This window comes from Mchenga conophoros, linkage group LG11 (genome assembly GCF_057382185.1).
Source record: "Mchenga conophoros isolate Kocher_MC1m ecotype Shallow Benthic linkage group LG11, M_conophoros_male_GT1.1, whole genome shotgun sequence".
In the NCBI taxonomy this organism is placed as follows: domain Eukaryota; kingdom Metazoa; phylum Chordata; class Actinopteri; order Cichliformes; family Cichlidae; genus Mchenga; species Mchenga conophoros.
Window position 1 is genome coordinate 12,003,532 of NC_140536.1, and position 27,520 is coordinate 12,031,051.

General features: G+C 43.3%; 1 long non-coding RNA gene across 1 annotated transcript in view; it reads right to left on the bottom strand.

The window, feature by feature from the left end:
• Positions 1-16,314: 16,314 nt before the first annotated feature.
• Positions 16,315-27,520, bottom strand: part of LOC146563677 (uncharacterized) — a 29,287-nt gene continuing 18,081 nt past the window's right edge. The window contains exons 3-4 of the long non-coding RNA XR_014894344.1: positions 24,797-25,005; positions 16,315-17,162 (exon numbers count right to left, since the gene is read on the bottom strand). This is a non-coding gene — a long non-coding RNA (uncharacterized LOC146563677). The remainder of the gene's footprint in view (positions 17,163-24,796; positions 25,006-27,520) is intronic.

The window sequence follows — 27,520 nt, forward strand, 5'->3', positions numbered from 1 at the left end:
GCAGGGAGAGGAGAGGCAGGTCAATATGAGTCCTAATAAAGCGTGAGTTCATTTCCCTGCTGCACTCCCCCCTGGCCACCAGCCGCTCCATATACAAGTCAAATCGGCTTTTTGCCTCCCAAAGCCCAGTGATTTATGACCCGGCTCCATTGACCAGACCAGCTAGTTTTCATTTTTGTTAAATCGCGTGGCCTCTTAAATGAAACTATTGATTTAAAGTCAGCTTACTGAGGATTTAATTTGTATTTGGAAAATTAAAGCAGGTAACGCTTTATAATTTCACACTACACTGGAGTCGAACCAGTTATCCTCTATCCCTCGACCTGGCCTCGATCTACCCAACATCAGCGCATACACCTATCCTCCCCCCCCCAATTTCTCCCTCCATCTGGTTTTCACCGGCCACTTTGTGTGGCCATTAATGAATTTTGGACAAGGAGAAGAGGGATTTATAGTCCCGGGACTCCAGCCTGGACTGTCCCACACGCAGTACCCCTTTTGTTCAGAGGAAATCAGCATTTAGCCGCTGTCTTTGCTCTGAATTTCAGTGACCTTGACTTGCTGTTTTCTCCATTGCACTTTTTTTCTTTTGTACCTCAACTCCATCAAAATCGGGCTACTGAATCCCTTTATCCGCTTATCAAAAGAAGGGGCTTTTTGTGTCACTTTGCTTGTTTGCTGTTTTGTCACCACTGCTCCACTTTTCTGGAAACTTTGTGGGGGGGAAATGATGTATGAAATCACAGGCAGGAAAACAGTGAAAAACATCATCTCACACCGACGACTGCATTCTGGTATTTTCCAAAATGGCACAGGGGGAAGCTGTTTGCTACTCCCCCCTCCATCACGTGTGATTTCTCCGACAACCTTGCCTCCCATTTTTGACAAAACTAGGAAAAATGATGCGCCTCACCTTTTCAAAAATTACACTTCCTGGCCAGAAGAGGAAGCTACAATTATAGCTCCAAAACACGGTGACATATTTGTTGCTCATTGTCCCTCATTTGTGGGGGAGAAGCCATGCTCGCTGCACGCCTGTCTCAGCTTTGTCTCCAGGTCTGTTTCCGCTGTCTCCTCCGCTGACACCGTGGCAGCCAGGCATCCCTCCCCGCTGCCCCGCTCACCTCACCCCCTCTCCCCCGCCCTGCCATAAGCTCCCTCTCCAAGCCCCTCATTAACCCCTCCCTTTTTCCCCTGGCATTGAAAAGGCGCTGTCTTTAAACCTGTCCCCGGCATCTTCAACAGAGTTTTCAATAGTGAGCATGTGGGCGGAGGGGCGGATCCCGTTCACTGTGCCCCCGCACTGACTGTTTTATATTATATTTAGTAATAATAATCACAGTTATCGCGCCTCCTCCTCATCCTTCCTTTTTGTTAAAGCCTCCTGCTAGTGGGGCGGTGGGACGGCATGGCTGTCTCCCCGGCCTCCTCACCTCCAAAAGGGCTTGTGTGTGTCGTTCACCCTCCATAAAGGAGAGGGAGGAGCAGCGGGTGGGGGTGGGAAGCTCTAGGGTGTCATTAACTCCTTTCTTCTCCCCAGGAGGAAACAGCAGTTTGACTACCATGATCCTGACCCCCCCCCCCATCCCCATCCAGCACTGCTCCATCCACCCCACCCACCCACACGCACACACAATCCCTTCACCCTTCTTTGCTTCCTTATATCCCCGCGACCCCAAAGCACCCCCACCCCTGGGGCTCTCCATAACTGTTTATTAACACGTCTTTGACTTCAGTAGACTCTTTAAACCGAGCTCACCCCTCCACCCACCACCTTCAGTCAGACGTCACTTGAAGCCTGCGCTTTCCCCTTTCATTATCAGGGACCTGTTAGAGCTCGGGATTGTTAACCTTTTAGCTCAGTCGATGCAGGGGAATTTCACTTCGCTTGTTTTGTCTGTACTTCCTGGGGTGGCAGTCGCGTTGTTTGATGTAGGAATAAAAAAAAAAAACGCTCATATTTATTCCTTTATTTTTGCTTCAGGTAACGCAGCAATGTGTCATTTGGGTATAGGTGAAACGGGAAATTCCTGCATAAGCTTATCCGCCTTTAAAATATCAGCCGTTTTAATGACTCCTGTATGTTTTTCTTTTTTTAATGAAAATATCTTAATTTGTAATAACGTACATATGATCGTGTGTGATGTTTTTTTAAAGGCAGCACATGGAGAATAATTTGCTGTGTAAAGTGTTTTCAGCAAAAATAAAATGTGCACTAAGTATTGCTACACGCAAATCGCCATAAGAAGCAAAATGATAGCAGACTGTACTGCTGCTGCAGCACTGACTGAAACAGTTTAATCTTTCAACTCTTTACAAGATTCTGATTCATTTTAAGTGAAAAAAGTTTCCCTTTCTTGAAATTTCAGACGCAGTTTTAAGCAAATGAAGTACAGCACATGTGGGTAAACAAAATAAAGTATAAATGTGGGATTAGCTTTGCAAACTTTTTGTAAACATCTCCAGTCAGGAATTGACCACAACTGTCTGTCAGTTCTGGCTTTGATTGCTTAACCGTGACTGTGCTTGGGATGATCCAGGACAGTAGTAACTGACTGACTGCATGAGCGTCCCATTGGGAGCTTCCACAAGGGTCTCTGAGCCGGTCTGCCAAGCCTATATCTCTTGCGCTCTCTCCTCCCATAAACATCACACAGCACTGCTGTCTTTAAAAGGCCCTGAATGACATCTGGGAGTGCAGGAACACTGTGATTAATCGCTAAGTTGATTCTCATGGAAATCACTCCAGATCGACACAGAAAAGAGAGGAGGAGGAGCCAAAAACCGTGTGAAACCAACTCTGGCCAAGTACACAAAGATGATTGCTCGCAAGGGGATTTTTATGTTATTAGGAGGGGTGGATTGCTCTCAGTAGAATGGTCTCAATCTTGTGCCAATGTTTAACTCCATATTTCAAATCTATAGGCTATAAATTGGCTGCTGAATTGGACTGCCTTACATACAGCTTAAAGAAATGGCTTTTAAATCATTTCTTAATCACACGCCAATCTGTAGTATCACAAAGAGGAGTGAGAAAAGTGTATTTGTTTGTATTTGAAAGTTCCTTGTATAAGTCATTTTTATAAAATAAAAAATAATAGTAAAATCAACACGTACGCTATGATTGAATGAGCAAGTGGGATTAATGATAAGTGTTGTAAGTGAGGTGTTGTAGCAACAAGCGTTAGGTGGTTAACATAGGATTACACTTGATTTAATGGGGATGCTGGGTACTGAATCAGTGACTCTGATTTCCCACAGGAAAAAACCCTCCATCAATTGTAAATGCTGTGCATGTAGCGGCTTAGGTAATTCATCCGGGGTGGGGGATCATTCAAATAAACAGATTCCAATGATAAATGTGGGCTTTGGAAAGACATAGACGAATGCGCATTCTCAGGTGTGTACCACAGTTGAGGAACGGTGGAATTCACAACAGTACCTCTTCATAACAAAGCCTTGGAAAGTTGAGGCTGACACCTCTAAAAATGAATGAAAGTTCAATGGCGTTCTGAATGTTTGTCAGGCGGTGCAGTTTATACTGTTTGGCATAACTGCCTTCCCCAAGCCATAAGTCTATGCCAGCATTAAAAACAAATAGCTGGACAGAAAAAAAAAGCAGGCAAGGAGGAAATTTGCCCGAGTGAGGAATTGATTTTGTCTGGCCCAAGAGAGTACTTCATTCTTGGTCACGGCAGCAGGAGGGCTCCGAGACGTGTTTTACTAACAGGAGAGCAAAGGCACCCATGCAAAACTATTTTTTAACAGCGCCTGGAAAAATCGCCCCACTCCTGTACACCATTTTTTTCCTTCTTTACAGATGACACAATACTTTCCAGTCACTCGTCACCAGGAGCACCTCACGGCCACTTTTCAGATTTAGAGCTGCAGTAATGCAACATGGCATCTCTTCCTTTGCAAACCGGTGACACTTCATGCGCTGAGCTGCACATGTCTACCTGAGTACTCCCCCACTCCTCCCCAATATGTTTTTGTTCTTAGATATTTTCTCAAACAGGCTATAGATTTTGATCCCAAACGATTATAGTGAATGACAATATAATTCACCCCCGTATAACCGAATATCTCCTTTCATACTCTATGAAAACACAGGGTACTGATACAGTGTACGCTCCGGCTGTCACCAGTTTCTGTCCACCTCAGCAGAAGCGGCTGGTTTTATAGGGCTGGTAAGTAGCGGAAAATGTGAATAAGCGAATTTGGAAAGCCTGACTCTCCTCTGCAGTGCTAATTTAGTATGAGAGCTAAGTGGCTCATTTTTATGTGAACACCATTGTGTTCCTAACTGTGCAGCAAACAATCGCTGTTCCAAGGCAAAGAAAGACACAATGTGAACAATGGAACAATGAGGGCTTTTTTTTTTTTCTTCTCTGTTGCTGCCTGGAGGAAAAAAAAAAACAAACCCCCCCCCCCCGATCCCTACAAAACAAATACAATAAAAAAAAACCTTGCCTGGTATAATTGTTTTCTAAGGCTGTGATTTGGATATGTTAAGTGTTATTTTTTCAGGGGAGGAGACGGGATGTGAACCCAAAGTGTGTGTGTGTGTCTTTTGCACGCCAGGACGTGGGGGTCGCGTACACGTGAAAACACACAGGTGCATGTATACATGGCGAGCATCAGCCGGCGCCGCCTGTTGTCGTGTGTTTTAGTGTGTATGTTGACAGGGATCAGCGATGGGTGTTAAAACATTTCAGGCCCCTGCTCTCCCCACAGCCATAGCATTGACAGTGTGAGACCTGCCACTGAGCAGCCTAACCTGACACTATCTATCACTGGGAGCATGCAAGAGTCAATGCTACACTGCACACACCGACACACAATCTCCCTCACTGTCTCCTGCACTCTGTCTCACTTCCGCTCCTTGGCTATTATATTCCTTCTCTCCGTATTTATGTATGTCTCTTTGTCCCTCTGCTTCTGCTCCTCCGAAAGGCGCTGAAATACACACAGACACACGAAACACGGGATTCTTGGAAGTCTCGCGCACATGTCATCAATCAAAATGATCATATCAGTCTCGCGCGCAAAGTCGTATTTATTGCGCGGAGTGATGATACAATAGATTTCATCCTCCCTCGTGCTCCGTTCGGTAACACATTATCAGCCGGTCTATAAAACTTTGTGTGCGTCTGCCTCTCAGTGCCTCCCACCAAACACTTCACTCTTTCCAAAAAACCTTCCCCCGGGGCGGCTCGTATAGGGCCTACATCTGTTTGTGATATACGCCGTAATACAACACCTCGCCCACACGCTACAATGTCACAGATTCACAGCACGACAAGGAATTGACATGGTGTACTTTCCCAGAAGGTCTTGCTCTTAAGGGCTGCGTCCAGCCCCCCCACAACTCCGGCCCAACTCCATCGCCTCCTCCTTCAGATTCTTACCCCAGCAACATGGACAGCCCATAATAGCAGACATGAATCTGTGTCTCCCCTTGCTCCAAACAGATGCTGGCTGTCCATAAATCAAATGCCTCCATTTTGTTGAGGAGAACAAAAAGCGTTGCTTCCGTGGGCCTGGTAATAATCCCTGTGCCCCATGTTGTGTTTTGTCTCTGGGCCGGCTCTCGTCTCCCCTCTCCTCTGTCACACTCCGGCTTCTCCACATGCATTACAATAGGGGCAGCCAGGTGATGAATATTTGTGTCTGGCCTGCCGTTAAGATTTCATTAATCACCCCAAGACTTGAGAGCAAAGCAGCATACCTGGCCAGCCAGCAGGCAGCGGGCCTCCGTATACAACCTCCTGGGGACGAAACACAGCCATGTTGTGTTATGTTATGGCAAGGCTTATTTGTTGTATTTGTCTCTTCTCTCTTTTCTGTCGCACTGTTTACACGGTTCCAAGTAACACCGTGTCTCCGAAAAGAATGAATTTGCTGAAAGGAGCAAAAAAGAAAAGTTTTTACTGTCCAGTAGCATAAAACAACCATGATATGCCAGCAGGGGCTTGTTATGTGTGTTGATCAATACCAACTGACTCGACAATTATTTGACCAGCTGAGGAAATTTCTGGCTTACGCAACCCCATACTTACAGATGTGTATCGATGGAAGACAGTGCTACATACAAATGAGCCGAGCGCCAGTTCATTTCAACTGGAAAAGGCTCATTCTGAAGTCAAAACCAAACCTGACAGCGCAGCAAACATAATCTAAAATTAGAATATTTCCTGTCCCCTAGTCAGGTTAGTCAGAGACTGGTGGAAATATGGTGTTATTGTTTGGGTCATTTAGAGGCCGCAGTGACTACTAGACGGGGAAAGCTGGGATTATTCTAACAATGAAAAGAAAATAAATTCGGCTTCAGGTTGCAGACAAAAAAACAGACAAAGGTTAAAGGTCATTATTACTTAAACAATCCAAGCACCATCTTCTTAAGGGTTCCCTTTGGTGTAATCATGTCAGCTGCATGCCTCTAGGGATGGCAATGCCAGTGTGTCAGTTGGTTCAACAACTGTTTCAAGTGCCATGATATCCACGGTCCTCAGAGCGCAAATCCCAGTGACTTTAGTCGACAGTGACATTTTTGTGAAACTCATAATTTTGAAACAAATACATTTGTTGATGTGAATTAATTGCAGATACGTAACCTCCTCAGAATTAATGTTATAATGTCATTGACTTCCTAATATTTCATGTGTTCCCAGAAGCTCCAAATCACAACAACAGTCACCTCAATGCACTTTATAGTGTAAGATAAAGAATCTACATTAATACAGAGAAAAACCCAATAATCAAAAGACTTCCTTGAGCAATCACTTGGTGACAGTGGGAAGGAAAAACTCTCTTTTAACAGTTTTGGTAGAGCTAGGCTTCGGGAGCAGAAGCCATCTGTCACTACCAGTTGGGGGTGAGGGCACGACCAAGTAAGTATTTCTTACCAAATACTTACAAAACCATCAGTTTGAACTGTTTCCATTAGACTTAGCTGTACTCTGTTCAGTGCTAATTAATAACGACTGTGATGCCAAGTTCTTGAACTAGAAATGATGAACAGGGTAAACATGATACCTGTTAATCCTGTTATGTTTGAAGTTAGGTCAAAGCGCCGCTGTTCCTCACTGAATGCGTGCGGCTCTGACTCAATCATCTTAACAGTTTTTCTATCATTATGATGTTGCTCAACAGTCAGGACCATTATAGTTTCGTTCCCCTGTATCAGAAATCAGACAAAGCTCAAATGTTTTTATTCTCTCCCCACCAATACCGCAAATGTTCATGTCAACAGCTTAACCCGACGGACACTTTTCCCAAAATGTGACTCTAGGCACACAACACAACCGCTGTTTCCCCCGCTCTCCACCTTCTTCTCTTGCTTTGTTACATCTTCCCTTCTTTTATGACACTGGTGAGGGAGTAACAGATGGAGAGACAGAGTGCAGGGATGATGAGGACGTAAAATGTGCAACGTTTACTCATTCGCTTCTTTATTGTCTTTCGCTGCAGGAGAGGAGTGAGGGAGTGAACGGAAAACAAACCAGTGGGTACAAGGACACGGGCCTCCCGAGCCTCATTCACCAACCAATCGGCCTTGATAGGATCCACCAGCTGCCAAGGATACACAGACTCCCGCTCTTTATCTTCTCTCTCGCCCTGCCTCTCTCTATCCACCCTTTGCCTCCCCACCTGTTTTCTCACTGTCAGTCAGTTTTTACTCTCTTTTGCCTGTCTATTTGCCCCCCACCCACCCCCCTCCCTTTACTGCCCTCCCTTCTTTTCTTCCTGTCTGTAATGCAGACCGGTGATGGATAGACATGTGCCGGCGTACAGAGGAACCTATTTGGACTGGTGTGTCAGCCCATCTTTATCAAATGTTGCAGGGGTATATTCTCTTGCTATGCTTCATTACTCTGGAATGGCGGGCCCTGAAATGTTTGACTGCTCTGTCTTCTCCCCTCAGACCCCCTTCCCTCCCCCTCTCCCCCTCTCATTTAGTGACTGTGAGCTGTAGTATTGGAGCTCTGAAGTGAGTGTGAACATTGCTGTCCTCTCTCCGCTGGCTGGTCGAGGGAACACAGCGATGCCTCAGGGGGTAGATATCGATTCCATTGTATGGCTGAGGCGCTAACAAAGCCCCTCCCCTGCCTGCCCATTCTCATGACAACCAGCTGCCACAGTGCTCCGCCATTGGTCGAGCCTTAGCGGTGCCTGTGCCAATCAAACAGCCACTGACAGCTCCTATTTAAGCATGACCTCAGGATGACATCACTGGAAAGGCATTAAAGTAATAAAGGGCTTGGTCGTACAATACACTAAAGGGCAGCGCAAGATAAAGGCTCATCAATCAAAGCAAACAGAATCCAAATTTCAGTGTTTCTTTCGCTCTTAGTTGGCGCTCTCTCGCACAGTGGCATGACTCGGACAAACTTTTCCCCTTGCAGCCCATCTGTTCTGCTATAATATTCTCACTATATCTGCACTGCACACCTTGCGGGTAAAATCGAGACTGAATGCGTGCATGTGTGGATGAAGGTATATCATCTCACAGGAAGTGGGGATCAATAGTAAATCCTCCTGAGCTGGAGCTATTTCTCCAGAGAGGTGGGGACTCTAAGCCAAATCAATGAGGAGCACAGAGAGCTTCTTGGACTTGATGGAAGTTGTTGGAGTGATGGGAATCTGGCCAGGGCGGAAATTTAGCACCTATCATAACAGTTATGGGGGGAAGACACTTGTCCAATGTCAAAGAGATCTCCAACTTTAGGTGGAGTTCCAAAACAGAAACGACTCCCCCATAGGTCATCGTTAGATCAGCTGCTGCTAGGTCTCCCTTGTTATCGGCAACGTTATTTCAAAGAATGACAACCGCGTATCAACCAGGTCGGAGCCAAACTGGAGGGCAGCCAGTTCAACTGTTGATTTGTTGAAGCTCTCTCCGAGGCCAGTGGAGCCTGCGTTCTTCCACCAGCGCCATTTGGACCTGACTGGCCTTTCCCCAAATAGCCCGTTTTGTCCTATAATCCATGACAGGGGATGGGGGCACTATGGGATCAAAGGGAACGCGTGGAACCCTAAAGAAGCCATAACTCTGGGGTTTAATTGTATTTCGAGTAAATGTCAGAGCACCCCAGACGTCTGGGAATCATCTGCCTCCCTTTAATACCAGTTATTGTCATTCTATCAAACAAAATCACATTTGAACCAAAATATTTGGAGAAGTAGCATGTGGGAGATTCGCTCCATGCAGAGCACTAAATTAGAGGATAAATGTAAACGGGGAGCTGCTTTATGACACACACTGTAAACATGCTGTAAATTGGATTGTCATTGGTTCATTTCTTTAAAAAGCTACGGAGAAATGTGTGCTGGATGTCGAAGGCAGAAGTCATGTTGATCATCTGCAGCAGGATTGCTTTATAACTAGAGTGAAACAGAGTGTCTCATGTGTCTGTGATAATTAGGACTATACTCTGTTTTGCATAATCACCCGGAAAGATAAAAGTTGAGATGAAGCATTATCAAAACAATGGTAACTGCACAGGAGGACGTTATCAATATATCTGTTTCACATCCTGGGTTCTCTCTCATATTTTGACAACCTATATAACACGTTTAACCTTCGGTGTCTGTTTCTCAAAATGAAATTGCGCTGTGGAAAAAAAAGAAAAAATGGAAAAGAAAGACTCATATTACCGTGAAAAAAGATGGCTTTTCTCTGGAACAATAAGCAGTCCTTGAACTCCACGTCATTAAAGTGAACGCCATCATTTCCTTTCATTAAGATGACTGTGTGCAGACACATATTGCAGTTGGAAGGCGAAGCTGCGGCAGGAGACTCATTTAAAAACCGCCCTAATCTGGAAAATGATTCTAATGTTTCTCAAATGTTATATCCTCCCAACCTAGTATGTGAAACACTTAAGAGAGCCGTGAGATTCTGAGGCGTTTAAACGAGTCTCTCCTTAAAAAATGTACCCTGAGAGCTGCTTTTCCTGCTTTCACATATATTGCCAATATTTTTGACGATAAATACTGAAAAAACTGAATAAAATTCATATCCTTTCCCTCAGCCGGAGATTATGGTTATCTCATGCAAAAGAAAAAAGCGGGCCTCTCATAAATTGTGAGCCTCTGTTGCGTCTTTCTGTTGATGTCAAAGTGTAGAAATAGCCATGCCCTCTTCTGTCCTCATTTGACTCAACGGGTGTGAAACAGTCCCTCATATCCTTGTCTTGTCCAGAGATGAAATGACTTTAAGACTGTGCAGCGTTGCCACAGGCAGGTCGGCTGAATGGCTATTTCAGGAGAAATGGACATGGACATAAATATCCTTGCAGGGTGCTTTGTAATAAAAAAAGAAAAAAACCTCACAATGTTATGGAATGCAGTCAAACATAAAGATAGAAAAAAGAAAGAAAGAGAGAAAGAAGAGAGGAGTGGGTGTGGGTAGAGGGTGGGGGGGCGAGGGGAAATATCCATCAAATTAACACATCAGTGGCTTTGATTGTAATCTGTCTGCCCTGGCTCTTGCTCTGCCACGCTAGACAAGCAGCCAAACGTGATTTATCAATGCAAAGCTAATGGCATCAATATGAATCTAACTAAAAATCAATATTTCATTACCAAATTGTTAGCAAGAATGAAGAAAAATGGCCGCGGCCGGAGCGTTCTCCAGGGTAGGAGCATCTGGAGTTCAATGTGACAAGATGAGCGATGCGTGACTCGGGGCTCGAGGAAGGACACGGCGAGGACAGGACTCAGTCTAGGCACACTTTGAACTCTCTCTCCTTCTCTTTCTCCCCTCCTCCTTGTTTCAGTCGCTCCAACAATGTTCCCTCCACTTTATTATGTTTTCGCTGTTCACTTCCTCCCCACCCCACCCCGTCTCTTTCCTTCTTTCATATCTTTATCACACCGTTTCCTCTATCAATCTCCCCTCGTGTGTCAGCGAGGGTGTCGGCGGAGGACCACACAGTGTTTCACATTCCTCCTCAATTAATGACCAACTCGAACATGGAGCCACTCAATCTCCCCCCGCCACCTCACCCCACCCCTCCTGTTAACACACACTCGCACTCTCTCACACACACACACACCATTTCAATTATTTTTGCCTCCTTTGAAGACAAGTCAGCATTTTTTTATCTATTCCCCTTCGCCTTCAGTCTCTCTCTACCTCTCTCCCTCCCAGTGGATATATCTCCCAAGGCTCATCACACGTTCTCCTAACCAGCGCTGCATGGCTTCTCCTGTAATGAGCGTGAGAGAGAAAGTGCAAGAAAGAGTATGAGAAAGAGCGTAAGACAGAGAGAAGAAGAAGAAGAAGAGAGGGAGAGGCTGGGTTGATGGGTAAGACACCTACCACTGGACTAGATCACACCTCCCTCAGATGTGACCTTCACTTTATTTATATTCTAGTTTTTAGTAACGAGTATTTATTAGGGAGGGCCTGTGATTGTGGAGCACTGTCAGGTAAGTAATGATGCACCTTTGTGCTTGTGCAGCAGCCCCAGTTGCAATTAAAAACAAACACTCTTTCTCTCTTCTCTCTCGCTGCACCCTCACACCCCTCCCCACCTCCAAACATACTCATGCACACACACACACACGTACACGCTCCCTCTTTCTTCACTTGCACCAACTCCAGTCGCACCTTCCTCTTTTTCTGCCTACAGTCTCCCCCTATTGCCACCCGCTCATTTATGTCTCCCGTGGGAGGAGGCGGTAATGTCCGAGAGGCCCATTTCTCTCCAACAGGAGCGGACAGGTCCACTCCTCCGAATGAAAAGGGGAAGGGGGTGATTGTAAAACATGTGTCATTACAGTGTCAAAACACCAAGCAGGCACAATGACTCCATCCTCCATCCTTCGCCTCCGATGTTTGGAAGGGAATTCATCCCCTAATTTATGGCTCATGAGATAAGCATCCCTGAACTGTGTTGGTGTGCTAAAGGCCTGGCAATGACGAATATCATACATGGGAAGAGCGGCTAATATGAATGCTAATATCGCCCCTGACATACACTAAATCGACCCTGGGTGTGGAACGTATGCGGCTTTGGATAAAGTGTTCATGTTTCCATTGGCGGGAGATTAACCTACTATGGATTTTATTGACACAGTAGTGCTGTGGAGCAGGAGTGTGGGAAGAGGAGTGGATGGGGGTGTGAGGTGAGGGGATTTCACAGAAACAACTGTTATGTCCTAATTACAGCACAAAACTATATGTAATAAATACAAGGGTCACCAATGACAAAGTTCTGTGAAGAATTCAAATGGTTCATTTAAGTTAATTTAAATCTAAATTTAAAGTAAGATCAAAGTCAGAATCTTCAAATTAAAACATATTCAGAATTTGCTATATATTATTAGTATTAATAAACGTAATATTTCTAATCTAATAATATGTTTTTTAAATAAGCAGACTACTTGGTTCTGTGTGGAAGATTTTGGTCTAAAATTGTAACTTGTCAGTGTAATTATAAAATAAATAATACAGAGTACAGAACACAACAGTTCCCTTTGAAATACAGTCAAGCAGAGTTGTTAAGTAGACTGAAATGAAATTACTAAAGTAAAGCACTCTTAAAGTGTATATGCAGAGTAATTAAGTTTATTTTCTTCCTACAACACTCCTCTTCTAATCTATCCATTGCATAAAGATGCACTGTTGAGTACTAATAACAAAAACAACAGGATGTATCAGTCTCCCAAAATGAAAAAAAAAAAACAACTTGTAGAGGAAAAAAAGATTTTAATATTTTCATATTTAAATGGAATAAAAACACAATGTGCTAAGCTAACTTTCTTTTGTATGTTATTCTTACAATAATTCTCGCCTTTCTGACAATAAAAAACATGCTCGCGAGGAAAGAATAATCACCAAACAAATTAATTAATGTGTTTTTTCCCCTCTTTGGTCATATAATTAAATGAATCACTGGTGGACTTATCACTCACGCCGCTAACAGCCTGGGAGTCCTCTGTGGCAGTATATAAGTAGGAGTGTATCACAGTGGAGTATAGCATGACTTGGGCTCATGTCTTAGGAATGAGGCTAACAAGACTTTCGTTTTGTCTTAATGAATAAATTAGAAAAGGTAATACATAATACATAGCCGATCCCATGTCGGATGGAGTGATAGATAATACATATCTTTCATTATTTATTTAATGACATGAATGTGGTGGGGAGATCTGGAGCCAAGAGTCCAGCATATATAGAGCCTGATTAGAATAGCAATAGGCTGAATCACCTTACCTCTGTCTGACCAGTACAACAGGCAATTTGGCCTTTAGGGAAATACTAGAAGACTGCAAGAAAAGCAAAGCACTGCCCGTGACCCTGAGTGGCTGAAGCTTGTAGAAGCTTGCCAATTGCATGCTGTTGAGTGTTATAATTACACAGTATTTATCAAAGCTAGACAATCAAGTTACTGGTTGTCCAGTTGTGATTTGTACTGAGTGATCATCTCATGCAAATTAAAACTGCATGAATCTAAGTCATTAATGGATCACTTTCCTTGTCAGATCAATGCATTTGATGTAGAACTACATCACAAGTTTAAAGCTGCATCAGCAGATTTTTTAACCACATGAGGGCAGCAAGAACAATCTGAATTGTACTGAGCATTTTAGCAAACTGTTGCATTGGCACATCCAGCTGTGAAGCAACATTATGATCACTAGTGAGCTGTCTTACATTACACAAGCTAAAATAAAAATACCAGTGAGTGCTTTATTCAGAGTTACTGTAGGTGTTGTATTTTTACAAGCACTTGTGCTGAATATGCTTCATTTGCACTGTAAAGCATTGAAAAGCTCAAACAATACTGTTTACATAAAAGCAGCCAGCATCAAAAAATTCTAAATGTATTAACAGTGGAAGCAATAAAGGCTGAAAATGTGATCTCTGAGTGGAGACCTGGCTGGACAATGAGACGTCTTATACGGTGATTTTGTTAGCAGCAGCACCCCAGCCCCAAGACTCCCCCTACCCCCGTAAGCGATTACAGGTTTTAATCAGGCACACAACCCGAGACCAATTAATTGCGGAATAAATTAGCCAGTTTAGCCCAGATCTCGTCGTTCAACAATAGAAACAGAGTAGGGAAAAGCAGGGACTGATGATTATAGCACAGGGCTTCACATTGAGGCAGGCCCATACGTTTGGCGCTCATAAGGATTTAGGGTGCTAATGGGACTGGTGTGTTGCTGCTGGCTCAATTGCTTCATAATATGTAATTAGATGTTCTTTGAATGGCGATGCATTCAAACCAGAAACATATCAACACTCGTGTTAAAGTCAATAGTGATGGTAATCAATAATCATTGACTTGAGGATCAATTTTCATTCCCAACAGTCCAATCTGCACTTCTATCATAACTATGTCACCTTTTTTAAACACAGTTTTTTTTAATAAATAAATAAATAAAAGCACCATAAACACATCTCAAAGTCCTGAAGCTCTAGACCAAAACCTATAGGTAAATCAGTCTTTCCTCCCTTTACATTTCATTTACGACCAGAGAGGTTTCCATTTTTCTTCCTGCTTTATTTTACTTTTTAAAAATTTTTTCAGCTTGACTTGAGAGTTTGGTGTTAACTTCTTAGGCAAATTAACAATTCTGAGGAAGTTTTTATAACAGCTGCAGTAACATAATGCGTTGCCACCTGTAGTAATGATATCTATACTTGATCTGCCTCTCTTTTCAGGCAAGCAACAACCTCTGTAGCTTAGACATAAGCATAAACGAGGATATACCATTTAATCCTCAGATATTCTCTTCAGTCAGCTGTTTAATTATTCTGGTGGAATGTTTATTTTTTTGTTTTATGCTTGTCAATATTAGCCTTCTATTTAATGTATCCACGTACCCTGGCAGGGGTTACATTGTGCCAGAAGTATCTGGAAAAGAGAACACCACCTAATTAAATTTGTAATACAAAATACTGTGAAGTAGTTTATTTTTCCATGTGCTGGAACTTGGTGGTGCTTTTAGCTGATACCACAGACACATTTAGGCCTGTGATGTGTTGTTTCGATGTCAGTTCTGCTAGCAAACTTCAGCATCTAGCTAGCTCTACAAGACAGAAGCACAAGCAGAGTAATCTTTTAGAATACAGAGTATTTTTATTAATATTTTCAAATTCAAAAGTTTCAAACAGTTTGAGATTTATGGCACACACATTATGTCTGTACAGTCTGGCACACAGTCCGCTTGCTAGCTAAAGGTACAGCGGCTATTTTTTCCAGTGAAGAAGAAAGGTTTTGTTTGTGTGATAAGTTCACTCTCAGAGATGGAGAGAGCGAGGACAGGAGAGGAAGATGAGAGATTGTTTCAGAGGTAAGGACTGCTCATAAATAAGTGATGTGAAGTTATCTGCATATTTCATATTCTCAAGAGTTTGAAAACAACCAAAAAAACCCTAAAAAAATTCCATGTGATACTGTTTATACTGAAGTTTATACTGGGTAGTAAGTGCTAAACTGGGTGGATTGCAGTGTCATGGTGCAATTTACAGTGATGGACTATGTTGCACTGGTGAAAGGCAGTCTGTGGTGTCACTGCTAAGTTTGGTCCTGGTAGCAACAGTAATGTTATTAAAGAGAGGCATGTCACTTAGATCTGAATTGAAATTATTGACATAATTTAGCAGAAATAAAGGTACTAGTAGAAGTAGAAGGATATAAAGACTTTAGACAGATTTTATCAGATTGGACTGAATATTCTGTACAGACAGGTTTCATTACTTTTTGACCACTGAAATTAAAGTTCATTTATATTTATACTTCGTTGCGGACACGGACACTGACAGCCAAGTAGTTATTCCTGTTATATATGTCCTTGACATTTGTTTGAAGTCAAATCTACTAGGTGGGAAATTGTAACATGACTTGTTACTGAATGAGTCATATCTCATCTCTGTGCTACAACAACACTTTAGGTTCCTTCACCTACTTCACTTTAACGACCTACACTTAGCTAACCAAGCTAGCCCACCCATGCTACCATTAGCTCGTAGTTCCCTGTGTCCACGCTCTCATCCAAATATGTTCTTGTATAAACCACTGGGTGACTATGTTTAATTGTTTATACCCAATCTATAATCTACTGCTATATATATATAATTCTTGTGATACACTCAGACCTGTGTTGAGTAGAGGAGGCACGCAGTGAAAGAGAAACTAGAGAAGAGCAGCAAAACAGCAATAAAAACTCACAATGAGCTCGAATTGAAAAAAAGGACAAGATTTGATAAAGAACACAAATAAAATGCTTTATTGTTTTGGTTAAATGCCCCGAACTGCACTTTGCAACTTTAAAACCCTTTCAAATGTGGGGTTACAACACACGCACACAGAGGCGGTGTTACTTCATTTTTTTTCTAGTAATACCTTTATTTCCCATCTTTACATAGAAAATAACTGCTTGTTGATAAATGTTTAAAATTATGTTTACAGAGTCATTCAGTAGACTTAGATGAAAATAAATCGATAATAGCCTTTATCTAGATATATTTTTCACAGATGTTATCAATTTCCCCCTATCAGAAATTCCCTGACATCAGCATTCAAGTATTAGGCTTTCCACCATTTACCTGGGGTATCTAACCAATCAGCCACTCTGTGGTCCTGGAGGTGGGGGTGGTAGAGGGGTAGAAAGGGCCTCTAGGGTTTATCTGTGGAACATTCGAGGGAGGCAGGCAGAGTTTGATGGGCGAAGCACACTTTAGTGTACGGTGAAGGCAGTATGACTAATGTGTGGAATGGGACATTTACATAGAAGAGGCAGGCTGTGCTTGCAGCCTCCCAGAGGTATGTATGGCTGGCCCAGCGCTGTGTCTGCTGCCTGTCCTCGGGGCTCCCTCTATCACTTCATTTCCATGCTCCATTTTAGATCAAGGCTTCTCTAATATTTCCACATTATCCAAGGAGGCAATCTAAGATTGGAATTTGATCCACTTTGAAGGGGTGTGTCATCACACATTTTCTTCTGTGGTTTTTAAGAGTTTTTTTGTACCTGTGGCGAGACTTAGTTTGGTAATTGTTCCTGCATGTAAACACTCAAATTATTATAATAAAATGAAAGTCATTGCAACGTAGGATTAATTTACTTTCACTTCTCACATGAATCTACGATGACACATCCCTGCACTGATGTTTCTGTTTCTCCTCACTCCTCATTTTCACCTGTGACAAATTTCACACACAAAACAAAATGATTAGGTTAGCACCAGGAGACAATCACATTGCATCGGAAATTGTAAATTACGCAGCACAACAGTAGGTATTTATACACATATTGTGACTACTATAACTCATTCTGCGGGAAGTAATTATTACTGACAAACCTTCTCAGCTTGAACATTATTAGTGCGCATTAACTAGCACTCCCCTTTGTAATTGTACATGGCAAAAGCAGCAGGTTGGAGGGTAAATTAGTGGAGGGCAGAGCCGAAGGGAGAGAAAGAAAAGATTGGAAAGTTAATCTTGAGCAGAAGATGGAGAACCAGAGGGCGCGGAAAACAAGAGGAAAGAGCACTGGGGGAACAATGTGAATATGATAAACAACAACATGAACGAAACCGCTTGTTTTGCAGGCCGTCTCCCTTTGGACCCGTTTTCTAGTCTATACCATATTGCTGTTGTTTTAATTAGGTGTGCGAGGGGTGTTCGCGTTTCCGTGTACTGTATAGACTACACCTGTATTCATCAAAGACTTTTTGTCAGCTGAGACAGATCCGGAGAGCAATGCAATGCGTCTCGCTAACACCCAGCCAGGCCTGATGCCCGCTATCCTGACATCCTACTTTTGATTCTCCCTTTTGTTTGCTTTACGCCCTCTAAGTGTTAAAGATAAAGGATTATTTCGCAGACAGGAAAGAAACTGCTTTCGGAAAAAAATAAAACAGGTAGTTTTTTTCTTCATGTATTAGGATTTACCAATACATGTCATGTAAATGAGGTTGGTGCAATTTTAGTTGTCCCTGGGGCTTGGATTGTGTTAAGAAAAAAACTACATGTAAGAGAAAGACAGGGATAATATTCTTCCAGGCGGTTTAGAAGCGAGTCAACTGCGACCGTGGACCAAAGAGATTAGCACCTTCCGTCTGCTTTTCTCCTCATATCTTTTACTGTGTGTTACTTTTACCAGTGTGGATTACTTTTTAATTAGTGTTTCAAAAAGTTATACATAATAAAGTATCCCAGCATCTATTGCAACCCCTAGGAGATAAAAAAAGGAATAAGACCTTATGATAAATCAGTGGAGACAGTGGGTTTTCCCACATTGGGTTCCCTGGGCTTTGCCAATGAGTGATTTTTAACGTACGAGTCAGTTGAGCAGCAACCTGATTAATTGATTCTATTCAACCACAATTTATACAACGTGGTCCCGTGAGGACAATTCACTTCTCTGCTTTTGGTGGGTGCCTTGTGTTATACAATATATTGATAAAAGGCTGAGAAAAACCAGCTTTACATACAAGCTAAGAAGAAAAGATATAAAAGGTAATCTTAAAAGCACACAGAGTGAACCACTGTAGCTACAGGAAAGATGGCTTTCTAGATAAGTTTCATAAGTTTGTACTTAAGAGTGCTTGACTATAAAGAACTTTTATATTTATAAACATAATTGTGGATGGCAAATGTTCTGAAAAATCACAAGTTCTCATTGAGGTTCCTTTCATCATCCTTCTTATTTCATCAAACTTGTGATGTGTCTAGCTCCTGATTTCATCACTACCTCTGGGTTTGTAGGCGCACAAAACAGGGGGCAGAATGCTGTCTTGCTGTGCAATAAGAAATCTTAATACTGTCCAGATGGTGGAGGTGAGGTTTGACATCCAGGAGAACTCCCAGGCCCAAATGGCACTACTGTGAACATAACAGAGTCATTCAGGTTTCTAGGGAACCACCATCTGCAACACCATTAAATAGGTTGCAAACATCTCTGATGTGATTAACAAGAAACAGCACAGGATGTTTTTTTTCTTTTAGCTGCTTTGGCTAACATGCCACTACTGAACATGAACTACATAACTACCTACCTCTTCTTGACAATGGAGGATGTCATTAGAGTTGTTGAGAGGTTTCAGCACTGCTGCCCGCTCATTCCCGCAAAGAACTGTAGGGTGTTAGTGCAAAAGGGCAAAGAAAAGATGACTACTGCTGGCCCTTTCTGGCCAGACAAGCATTTATTTGAGATCTTACCCTCCCGGAAGACAGTTCTGGTGCACGAGTGCAGCACCAGCTGCCACAACACTTTCTTCCCAAAGGCAATCACCATCCTCAATCTGCCCTTCTGAATCTGGAAGTCCCCACCCCCACCCATGTCACACCAAAGTCTGCTCAGAAAACCCACACGTTTGCACCAGCCTAGTTGAATTGCACAAGTTAAACATTAGCTGATCAAACTGGAATCTACAGCATTCCTGCTATTTATCTGCCTTGAAAAAATCAAAGGGATCTATCAACATTTAGGGAGAAATGTTATGATGAAAATTTTCACATTTACATTGGTACTGATTGGTACATAGATACAGTACCAATCAGTTATGGCTCAGTCACCGTAGAGTACTGGTGGGACAGGTGGGACAGACAGGTTGCCTGGTGGGTGGCAACCTGTCTCTCTACAGACAGGTTGCCTGTACTCTCTACTCCTGTCTCAAACAGACTGGCAACTGTATGGAAATAATAGCCGTCTTATTTATAAATGGAGACTGACAACAGGTTGTAATCAATGTGAATCAGACTGTGCATGTAAGAACTATTTGCTGTCAACAGGTTTTATTCCTATATAAAACCTGAAAATGCAAAGGTTCCTGAAAGCCTGTGTCATTCCGGCATTAAATCGCCATCCCTCAGCAACTGTATCACTATTTGTGGAGGAATCTCTGCTTCAGATCTGTAAAGTTCTGGCTGGACTCTGAGTATGTGGTCCGCAACAGAATTGAACAGATCTTCCATTTTTGAAGGATTGATTTGTTTTTAATAACAGTTAATTGCTGTATTATCATAAATTAAATTACCAAGTTGAAGCCATTCAGTCCCAAACTGATAGTCACTTTATCACCATCTTGGCACACCAAAGTCACTTTGAAGAAAGCAACTCACTGCCACTGGTCACAGACCTGGTCGCCATGTTCAAAGCAACCATGTCAGAGGGAAGGAGACTGTTTATTGCACACAGTCGCAATAATTCTGGTCATGCTGTGTTCTCCAATCACTGTTTTGCTGAGTGTGACTGTAGCACAAGTTTAGCCAAGCATAAGGGCAGGGTTAGCGATTCTGTTCAGCACCACCTCTCTTCTATGCTGTTTGATAGGGCAGCCTCACAGTGACAGCAACACTGACTCCCGTGGTTTCTAGTGTTTGTGTTAAGCTAAGCTGTTTGGTGGGCGGCCGTAGCGCCATGTTTATGATGTGACACCAGTCTTCTCATTTCGCTTCACGGATAAAAATGATTTCTTCCCAAACTGCTGAATATAACAAGACTACTAAAATTAAACAGTAAAGTTATTGCATAGATATGTAAAAATAAATAAGTTTGAACGAAGCACGAAGAAGCATACTCAAAGATTTTAATTTATTACAAAAAATGCCAAGCTTTTGTGTTTTCACATGGTAAAACTGCTACATAAAGAAAACATAACTCCTCACAGGAAGAAAAGGAAAAGTTGGAATGCCAGTGTAGTCTAGCATTTAAGATGAGTCACAGTTAAATCAATATAGGATTTCTAAACGGAAAAGTGTATAGAAGTTGTTTCACAAAAACCCATCAGTCTTAGTTATGTGGAACTGGCTTGTAATGCACAACTCCAATTAACCAGGTCAAATTCCCCATAAAACCATCCTGCTTGCGCAAAGTGATTAATGACAATTTTGATGAGAGCTGAAATTTAAAAAGAAAAGAACAGGAGATTTTTTTCCATCAAAGGGGTCATGAGAAAAAGTGGCCACATCCTCTTGTTTGCTTGCATTCCCAGGGTGGATATCTTTCTTCCATCGCAGTCCGCTCCCTCTTTCATGCCTCTTCTTCTCAGTCACAAGCTTTCTTCTTAGCAATGCAATGTTGCACAGCATGAAGCACGCAGCAACAGTTAGTTTAGTACGGTGGGAGGGGGAGCGGGAGGATATAAACACCGCAGTTAAAGAAGCAAATTCTGGCTTTGAAAGCCACACAGATGGAGTCATTTGATTATTATAACCCTGCCTATTTTTTTGTACTGCAGAACACACACACATTAATTTTAATCAAAAGCTTTTGACAGTTCATTTCATATGCCGGTCTGCTTGTCTTGATTCCCTAAAATTTTATGAAATTAGCATGTTGTCTTACAGTGCTTGTTTATGCTGAGTGTCACATCCTGCAGGAGTATAATAAAGATTTATATTGTGTCAGTGATTCATTTTGGGCGTTCTTTTAGTTGAGATCTGACAGCATAAAATACCAGCTGACTCTGAGAGAAGTACCCTTTAACATGTCACTGGCAATGAGATGAGAAGCTGCAGGAAGTAACCTCTTACAAATGTTGCATTTACACTCTGAGTGGCTTAAAGAACGTGGGCTGTCGAGGCGTGCGAATGGGTGACACGCGGGGCGATTCTGGGCAGGGAGGGAATGGGGAGTGTGGGTGAAGCCTCCTTGACCCCGAGTAGCGCAGTGGGTGTGGATGGGTGGGGGTGATGGTGGCCTTTCTGGGGCGCTAAGTGCTCTGCTTGTCCAGCCCTGGCAGGTGAACTGGCAGGGGCTTCACCCTGAGGTTGGAGGGCTCAGCACTGAACAGTGGCTCTGGATAGGGGGTTCTGGGATACATCCTGACTGAGAATGCATGTGTGTGTATGTGTTTGTAAGTGAGTGTGTTTATTTGGTTGTACAAGTTCATATACATAAGAGCACATGCTCATATGGGCGTAGCTTGTGTGTACGGCTGTGCATCTTGGTGTTTAGCCCCTAAATGATGAACACGCTGCTTGTACCAGTTGGCAGATGGGGACCCCCAGCCCTTTCTAAGAGTAGGGTAACATGCTGACGAGTGTTTCCAAAGAGGCTCGACAGGCTCTACACGGTTGCATGTTTGGGGCCCTCTAACCTCTCTGTCGTATCTGAGGGGCCCTACCAAGCCTCCGTAGTGGCTTTTTTCCAGTCAAAAGGGCGTATCGTCTCTGCCCTCGGGACCCCGCTTCTCTACCTGGCATGAAGGGTGACAAAGAGGGCAGCAGAAGTCACCGGATACGAGGGTTCGCGTGGACAGGACAGAAAGGAGTAACACGCCAAGCTACATTGCCCCGCTTCCCAAGCTGACATGATAAGAGCTGTTCCCGAGAGCCACTTTGACCTGTTTTGCCTTTATGAAAAGGAGATAATCCTTGCCTACTGAAAATGCGTTTGATGGCGAAGTGTGTAACACCTCCTGTGCCACATTCACAAGTGAATCCTGTCATTGTGGAGCAACATGTGAGCAATTCCTGCCCGCTTTGATTTCCTCTTTTGTGTGTACATTTATTTTTTTTTTTGCCCGTTGTTGTTGCTCAAAGTCGCACACTTGTATGCATCCACCTCACCATAAACACATGTATGACAAGTTTATAATTGTAGCTCCAAATCAGCGTGTTGGTGTGTGCGCGTGTGCCACATGGAGGCAGAGGAGGCCATAATTGGCATTCCTACCTCTGTGTGCCAGCCGGCTCTCTCTCCTCTCGTCAGAGTGAGAGTTGACAAAGAGAGCGCCAAGCGTTTCCAATCCCACATCCCTCACTTTTTTTTTTTTCTCTTCGCGGCCTGTGACGAGAAGAAGGCGAGATCTGCGTGTGTGTGTGTGTTGGTGATTGTGTGTGTATGTGCGTGTGTGTTTTGGATTAGTGTCTTGCTGCACAATAAATCTTTGTTAAACAAATGCAAAGCAGATGGCACCGTGGTGTCTCCACCGTGAGGAGAGAAAGAAAGAGAGAAGGAGAGAGAGAAAAGGAGAAAGAAAGAGGAGCAAGGAAAAAAAAAAACCTGCACGCCTACTCCTTATTCTCATCCTCCACAGACACACTGATCATGCACATTACACAGACGGTGACTGTGTCGAGCTGCAAAACACTTAATCCTGGAGTGGAAGCTAAAGGTGGCGTCTGAATCGCTGACGGACACCCAAACACATTCTGTTCATGAGAGAGAACATTTTGTTTATCAAAAGGCACTGTCAAGCGTGCCTGTTGATACTAATGATAGAGCAGACATTTTTTTTCTTCTTCTTCTTTTTTGCCCCAACGCACACGAGGAAGACGTGACCGGGCCACGCGCCGCATTAAAGCAAGGTTAGGGGAGGTAGAGGACTCTGTTATGTCTCTACCTTTTCATGTAGAAGTGGCCTTTTCTGCATGAGGCCAGCCACGCTCGGCCCCGGCTGTCGCTGATAGTTATGGATCCTTTCAAGAGCTCCCGTGTTCCCTGACACAAAAGAACGAGCAGGCCCCTGGGCGATATTGCGCAAAGGAGCCGCGTTTACAAGATGGCCACAGACGGTCGCGCGGTGAGACTGATTTGCTCGTCACGAAGGAACGCCGAGGATTCCCGGTGACCATTGTCCAGATCAGGCATATCTCACAGACTGCGGGAGGGCCGCTGTTGGATTCAGGGCATATGCGAAAAAAATCCTCCTGTTTATACTTCTCGATGAGTTATTTATTTTTGCTCATTATAATATTCAACCTGACATCGTGTCCAGTCGGCCCTGTGTAACCTCTGTGAGGAATCATGGGACACACATTTAAAAATAAGAATAACAAAGAGCGCGGTCATAATTATGATGATAGGTGACAGTGTTACTGAGCCAAGCATCATTGCAAATGACAGCAGCCTGTGTGTTTATATTTGCGTGCGGCCGCATCATACCGCACAAAGCAGAAATGTGCTCCCTCGAATCACCACAAGTATTGCTCACAGATGTGAGACTGGGGCTGATTTGAACTGTTCTGCTTCGCACAGCCGTAGTATTTTACCTGTGCTCACCGTGGGTCGTGATTAATGAACTTATAAAGCTGCATACGCTTGAGACTTATTTAAATACATTCGCAAAGTAGCCAGTCTAACAGAAAGAACCATTACCCATGCTGATGAGCCTAACATCAAGGTGCTGTTCTCTTCCCCTCAAAAAGCCGAGACTCATCCTTGGCATATATTTTTAGACTCCGTGTCTGACTGCGAGGCCAGATTGAACCACGTTTTTCAGCACTGCAATCTTTACTCCTTTCATCTTGCCTGGACATGGAGGGAAAGCATCACTTAACATTGCAGCTTACCACACAATTACCTGAGTACCTGTTCTCACTGCAATTACAAGCCCAAGACAAATAATTAGTCTGACAAATGACTGCTGGGCACATCGCCCTTGTTGTGGTTGAGCCGTGTAATTTGGAGACCCAGCTCGAAATGCTGGCACTGTGGCGGTAATTAGCGATAGGCGATGTAACTTTACACCCACAGAGAGTGTATGTGCACAAACGTGTATGTTTGTACGTGCCACTGTGAGTTCACGTGTCACCGCAGCCTGGGTTGCAATCATAAGCTTCAGAACCTGGAGCCTGGGTTGCGGGAATCTCTGCGTGTCGGCCCTGATCTCCCAGTCAGCGACACAGACAGCAGCAGCCCACCTGCCAGCCTGTCACATCTCCCCAGCGAGGGGCTGACACCATATTGTCAATGCCGCAGATTGAACGGCGATCTCTTTTACAATCCCCCCTACCCCTACCCTCCTTCCCTCCCCTCTTCACTTCATCTGCCATCATCTGTGGTCTGTCTGCACGTCGCCGTGTGTGTTTCTGCTCCTTCCTACCTTCCTTCCTTCATTCACTCAGTCCCGGTTGTCACAGCTGACAGAGGCTTGTCAAATGTTCCCGCAGCTGCAGGTTCATCCATCATTAAGCGGCTGAGGAGAATTGAAATAATCTCTATCAGAGCCCTCGGGTAGTGCTGGCGTCTTTGGAGATGCCGGGTCTGTAGACTGCAAGGCCTCGCTTGTAGGAGGCATCATTACTTCCACATCTGTCAGATTTGAGTAAAAGGTTACATGGTTAGGGGAAAAAAGAAGAGTCGCGCAGGCAAATTCAGGATGATAGAGCAAAGTCATAAAAGTAATTTGAACTGTCTGCGGCGATACATCAAGTCTTGCTTTCTTTGCCGCTGAAAAGACAGCCATGTCTTCACTGGGTATGCATGCACATCCGCATATGGCTCAGCCCTTTTATTATAAATATGCAAAAACAAACAGCCCCCCCCACACGGCACACACATATGCACACACACACGCGCTCATGTTTTTGAGTTCCCGTGGGGGCTCTTTAAGAACATTGGTTCTCAGAAGTAAATGGATCGCAGGTGTTTTCTTCCACATAAGGGAGGATTTTACAGGAACAGGGACCTGACCTCTCTATGGGGATTAAGTGCAGGTAAATCCAGGGTGTGTTCCCTGCCTGGTCACGGCAACCTGGGAGGCCATGTCTGACTCCCCTTAGTGAGTCACAGAGGCCCTGGAGCCCCGAGCGCACACCAGGCGGGCAGACCTCCTCCTCCCCGGATGGCAGCACACAACTGCACAGTAACCGCTCATACACGCTCGCAGACTGCAGCACAGGTGTGGAGCCAAGCAAAACAAAAATATTCCTAATTAGGTTATTTTTTAATCTATGGAGGCACGAAGCCTAATTACTACAAGGTGTAAATACAGACGTTTCCATATTTACCACTCGTGAAATAACTGAATACGAATTAGAAACAAAAGGGGAGGATCAGGGAAATGTTAAACACAACACAGAAGAGAAAAAAAAACAACAACAAACCCTCCAATGAGAATTAACAAACAAAGCCCTCCGTTATTCTTATCATGCTATCTGATCAATCTATTTTTGTTCCTCAACAGCTCTAATCTCTCTCCCACTCCCTCCCGTGTTGCGCCGAGAAACATTTTTTGCACTTCAGAGATAAAATCACAGTCTTCTCATCCACTCCTCTTCTTTTGTCTCCATTTCACACAACAAAGAGATAACACACCCACGTGTGACAAGTCCACCCACATCCATCAAACTTCGCTCAAATCTGCCAGCAATAGAAAACAAAAGGATGACTCTTTCATCAGAGAATGGGCCAGAGAGCATCGATCACTCGCAGAGTGCTTAAGCAGTGAGCGAGCGAGCGGTGTGGAATGGAAACATATAGGCTCCGTATGGATCTATGGATTAGGCCACTTATTTGCACCACTTGTAGCAGTTGTTTTGCATTACACAAAGAATTTTACCGTTGTGTAAGATATGTGCTGTCTTTCGCTGGGTTCCCCATCCTCATTTATAAGATAAATTAAAATTCTCTCTTCAAAAAAACACTTCAATCAAACGTGGCCTGTGTCCACTTCTGTGATGTCGTTTCACTGGGATTTTTTTTCTTTTTGTGGATAAATTTCTTTTTCTGCTTTTGTTTTCATATTTGGAGTTCTTCCTATCATCTGATCCACCACAGCTGCTGCTGAACTTCTTTTATTTGTGTTCTTTGATAGCACACCGCAGCAAATGTAAAACAGAACCCCCCCCCCGTGCATTTGAGAGAACTTTTCCAGGGTAAAGCTTTAGTGACAGGAGACATTTATCATGGCAAACGTAGATGCTTTCACGAACTGGATATGGAACGATTCATTAGTTGACAGCAGAGCTGACGTATTTGTCTTGAAAATGTAGCTGATTACAGCTGATTGCCAATTATAGTATATTCACTGGCTCTGGTTTCTTCTAGAGAAATAGCCCTTGTGCACACTTTTGACAGTCTGTATCATGGAGAAGGACAAATGCACTGATTTTTTATTTAACAGCAAAGTTTTAATCAATAACCTGCATTTATCTATGGATTTAAACAGTGCAGACTAGAGAAACAGCATATGTGTTAGTTTTTATGATTTATGATTTTATTTGTTTTGTTTGAGTTATTTCCTGTTTTATTTTGGAATACCTGGCTCTCATGCATCCTAGTATGTTTTATTCCATCCTTTGTTCTCTTCCTTCCAGTTTTCTGCACTGTTAAAAGTTAGCTAATTACCATTTGTAAGTTATATAGACTTCTGTACATCACTCCACCCGTGCCAGAGAGTATGGAAGCCTGTTTCCGCCACTAAATAAAAACAAAAAAGATAGTATCCATAACTCGAAATTTTGAGTTATTTTCTCAAAATTTTGAGTTAGCTCTGCCAATCAAAAATATACGTGAATGAGGTCGCTTTCTTGTTACCTGGAAGCATATGGCGCTTTCGCGAGTACGTTTGCTGATAGTAACACCATGTGATTCAGCTAATAACACAGGGATTTCATCATTTGTGAAGCCAGGCTGAAAACACTCAGCAATCTGTGCATTCACGACTGGATGTAATACCGGTAGCTTAGCTGTAGCATTTGTATCTGAGGGCTTCAGCTTCCGGGTAACAAGGAAATGACATCATTCACATAGATTACTGATTGGCAGCGCTAACTCGAAATTTCGAGTTAATATGTCGAAATTTCGAGAAAGTAACTCGAAATTT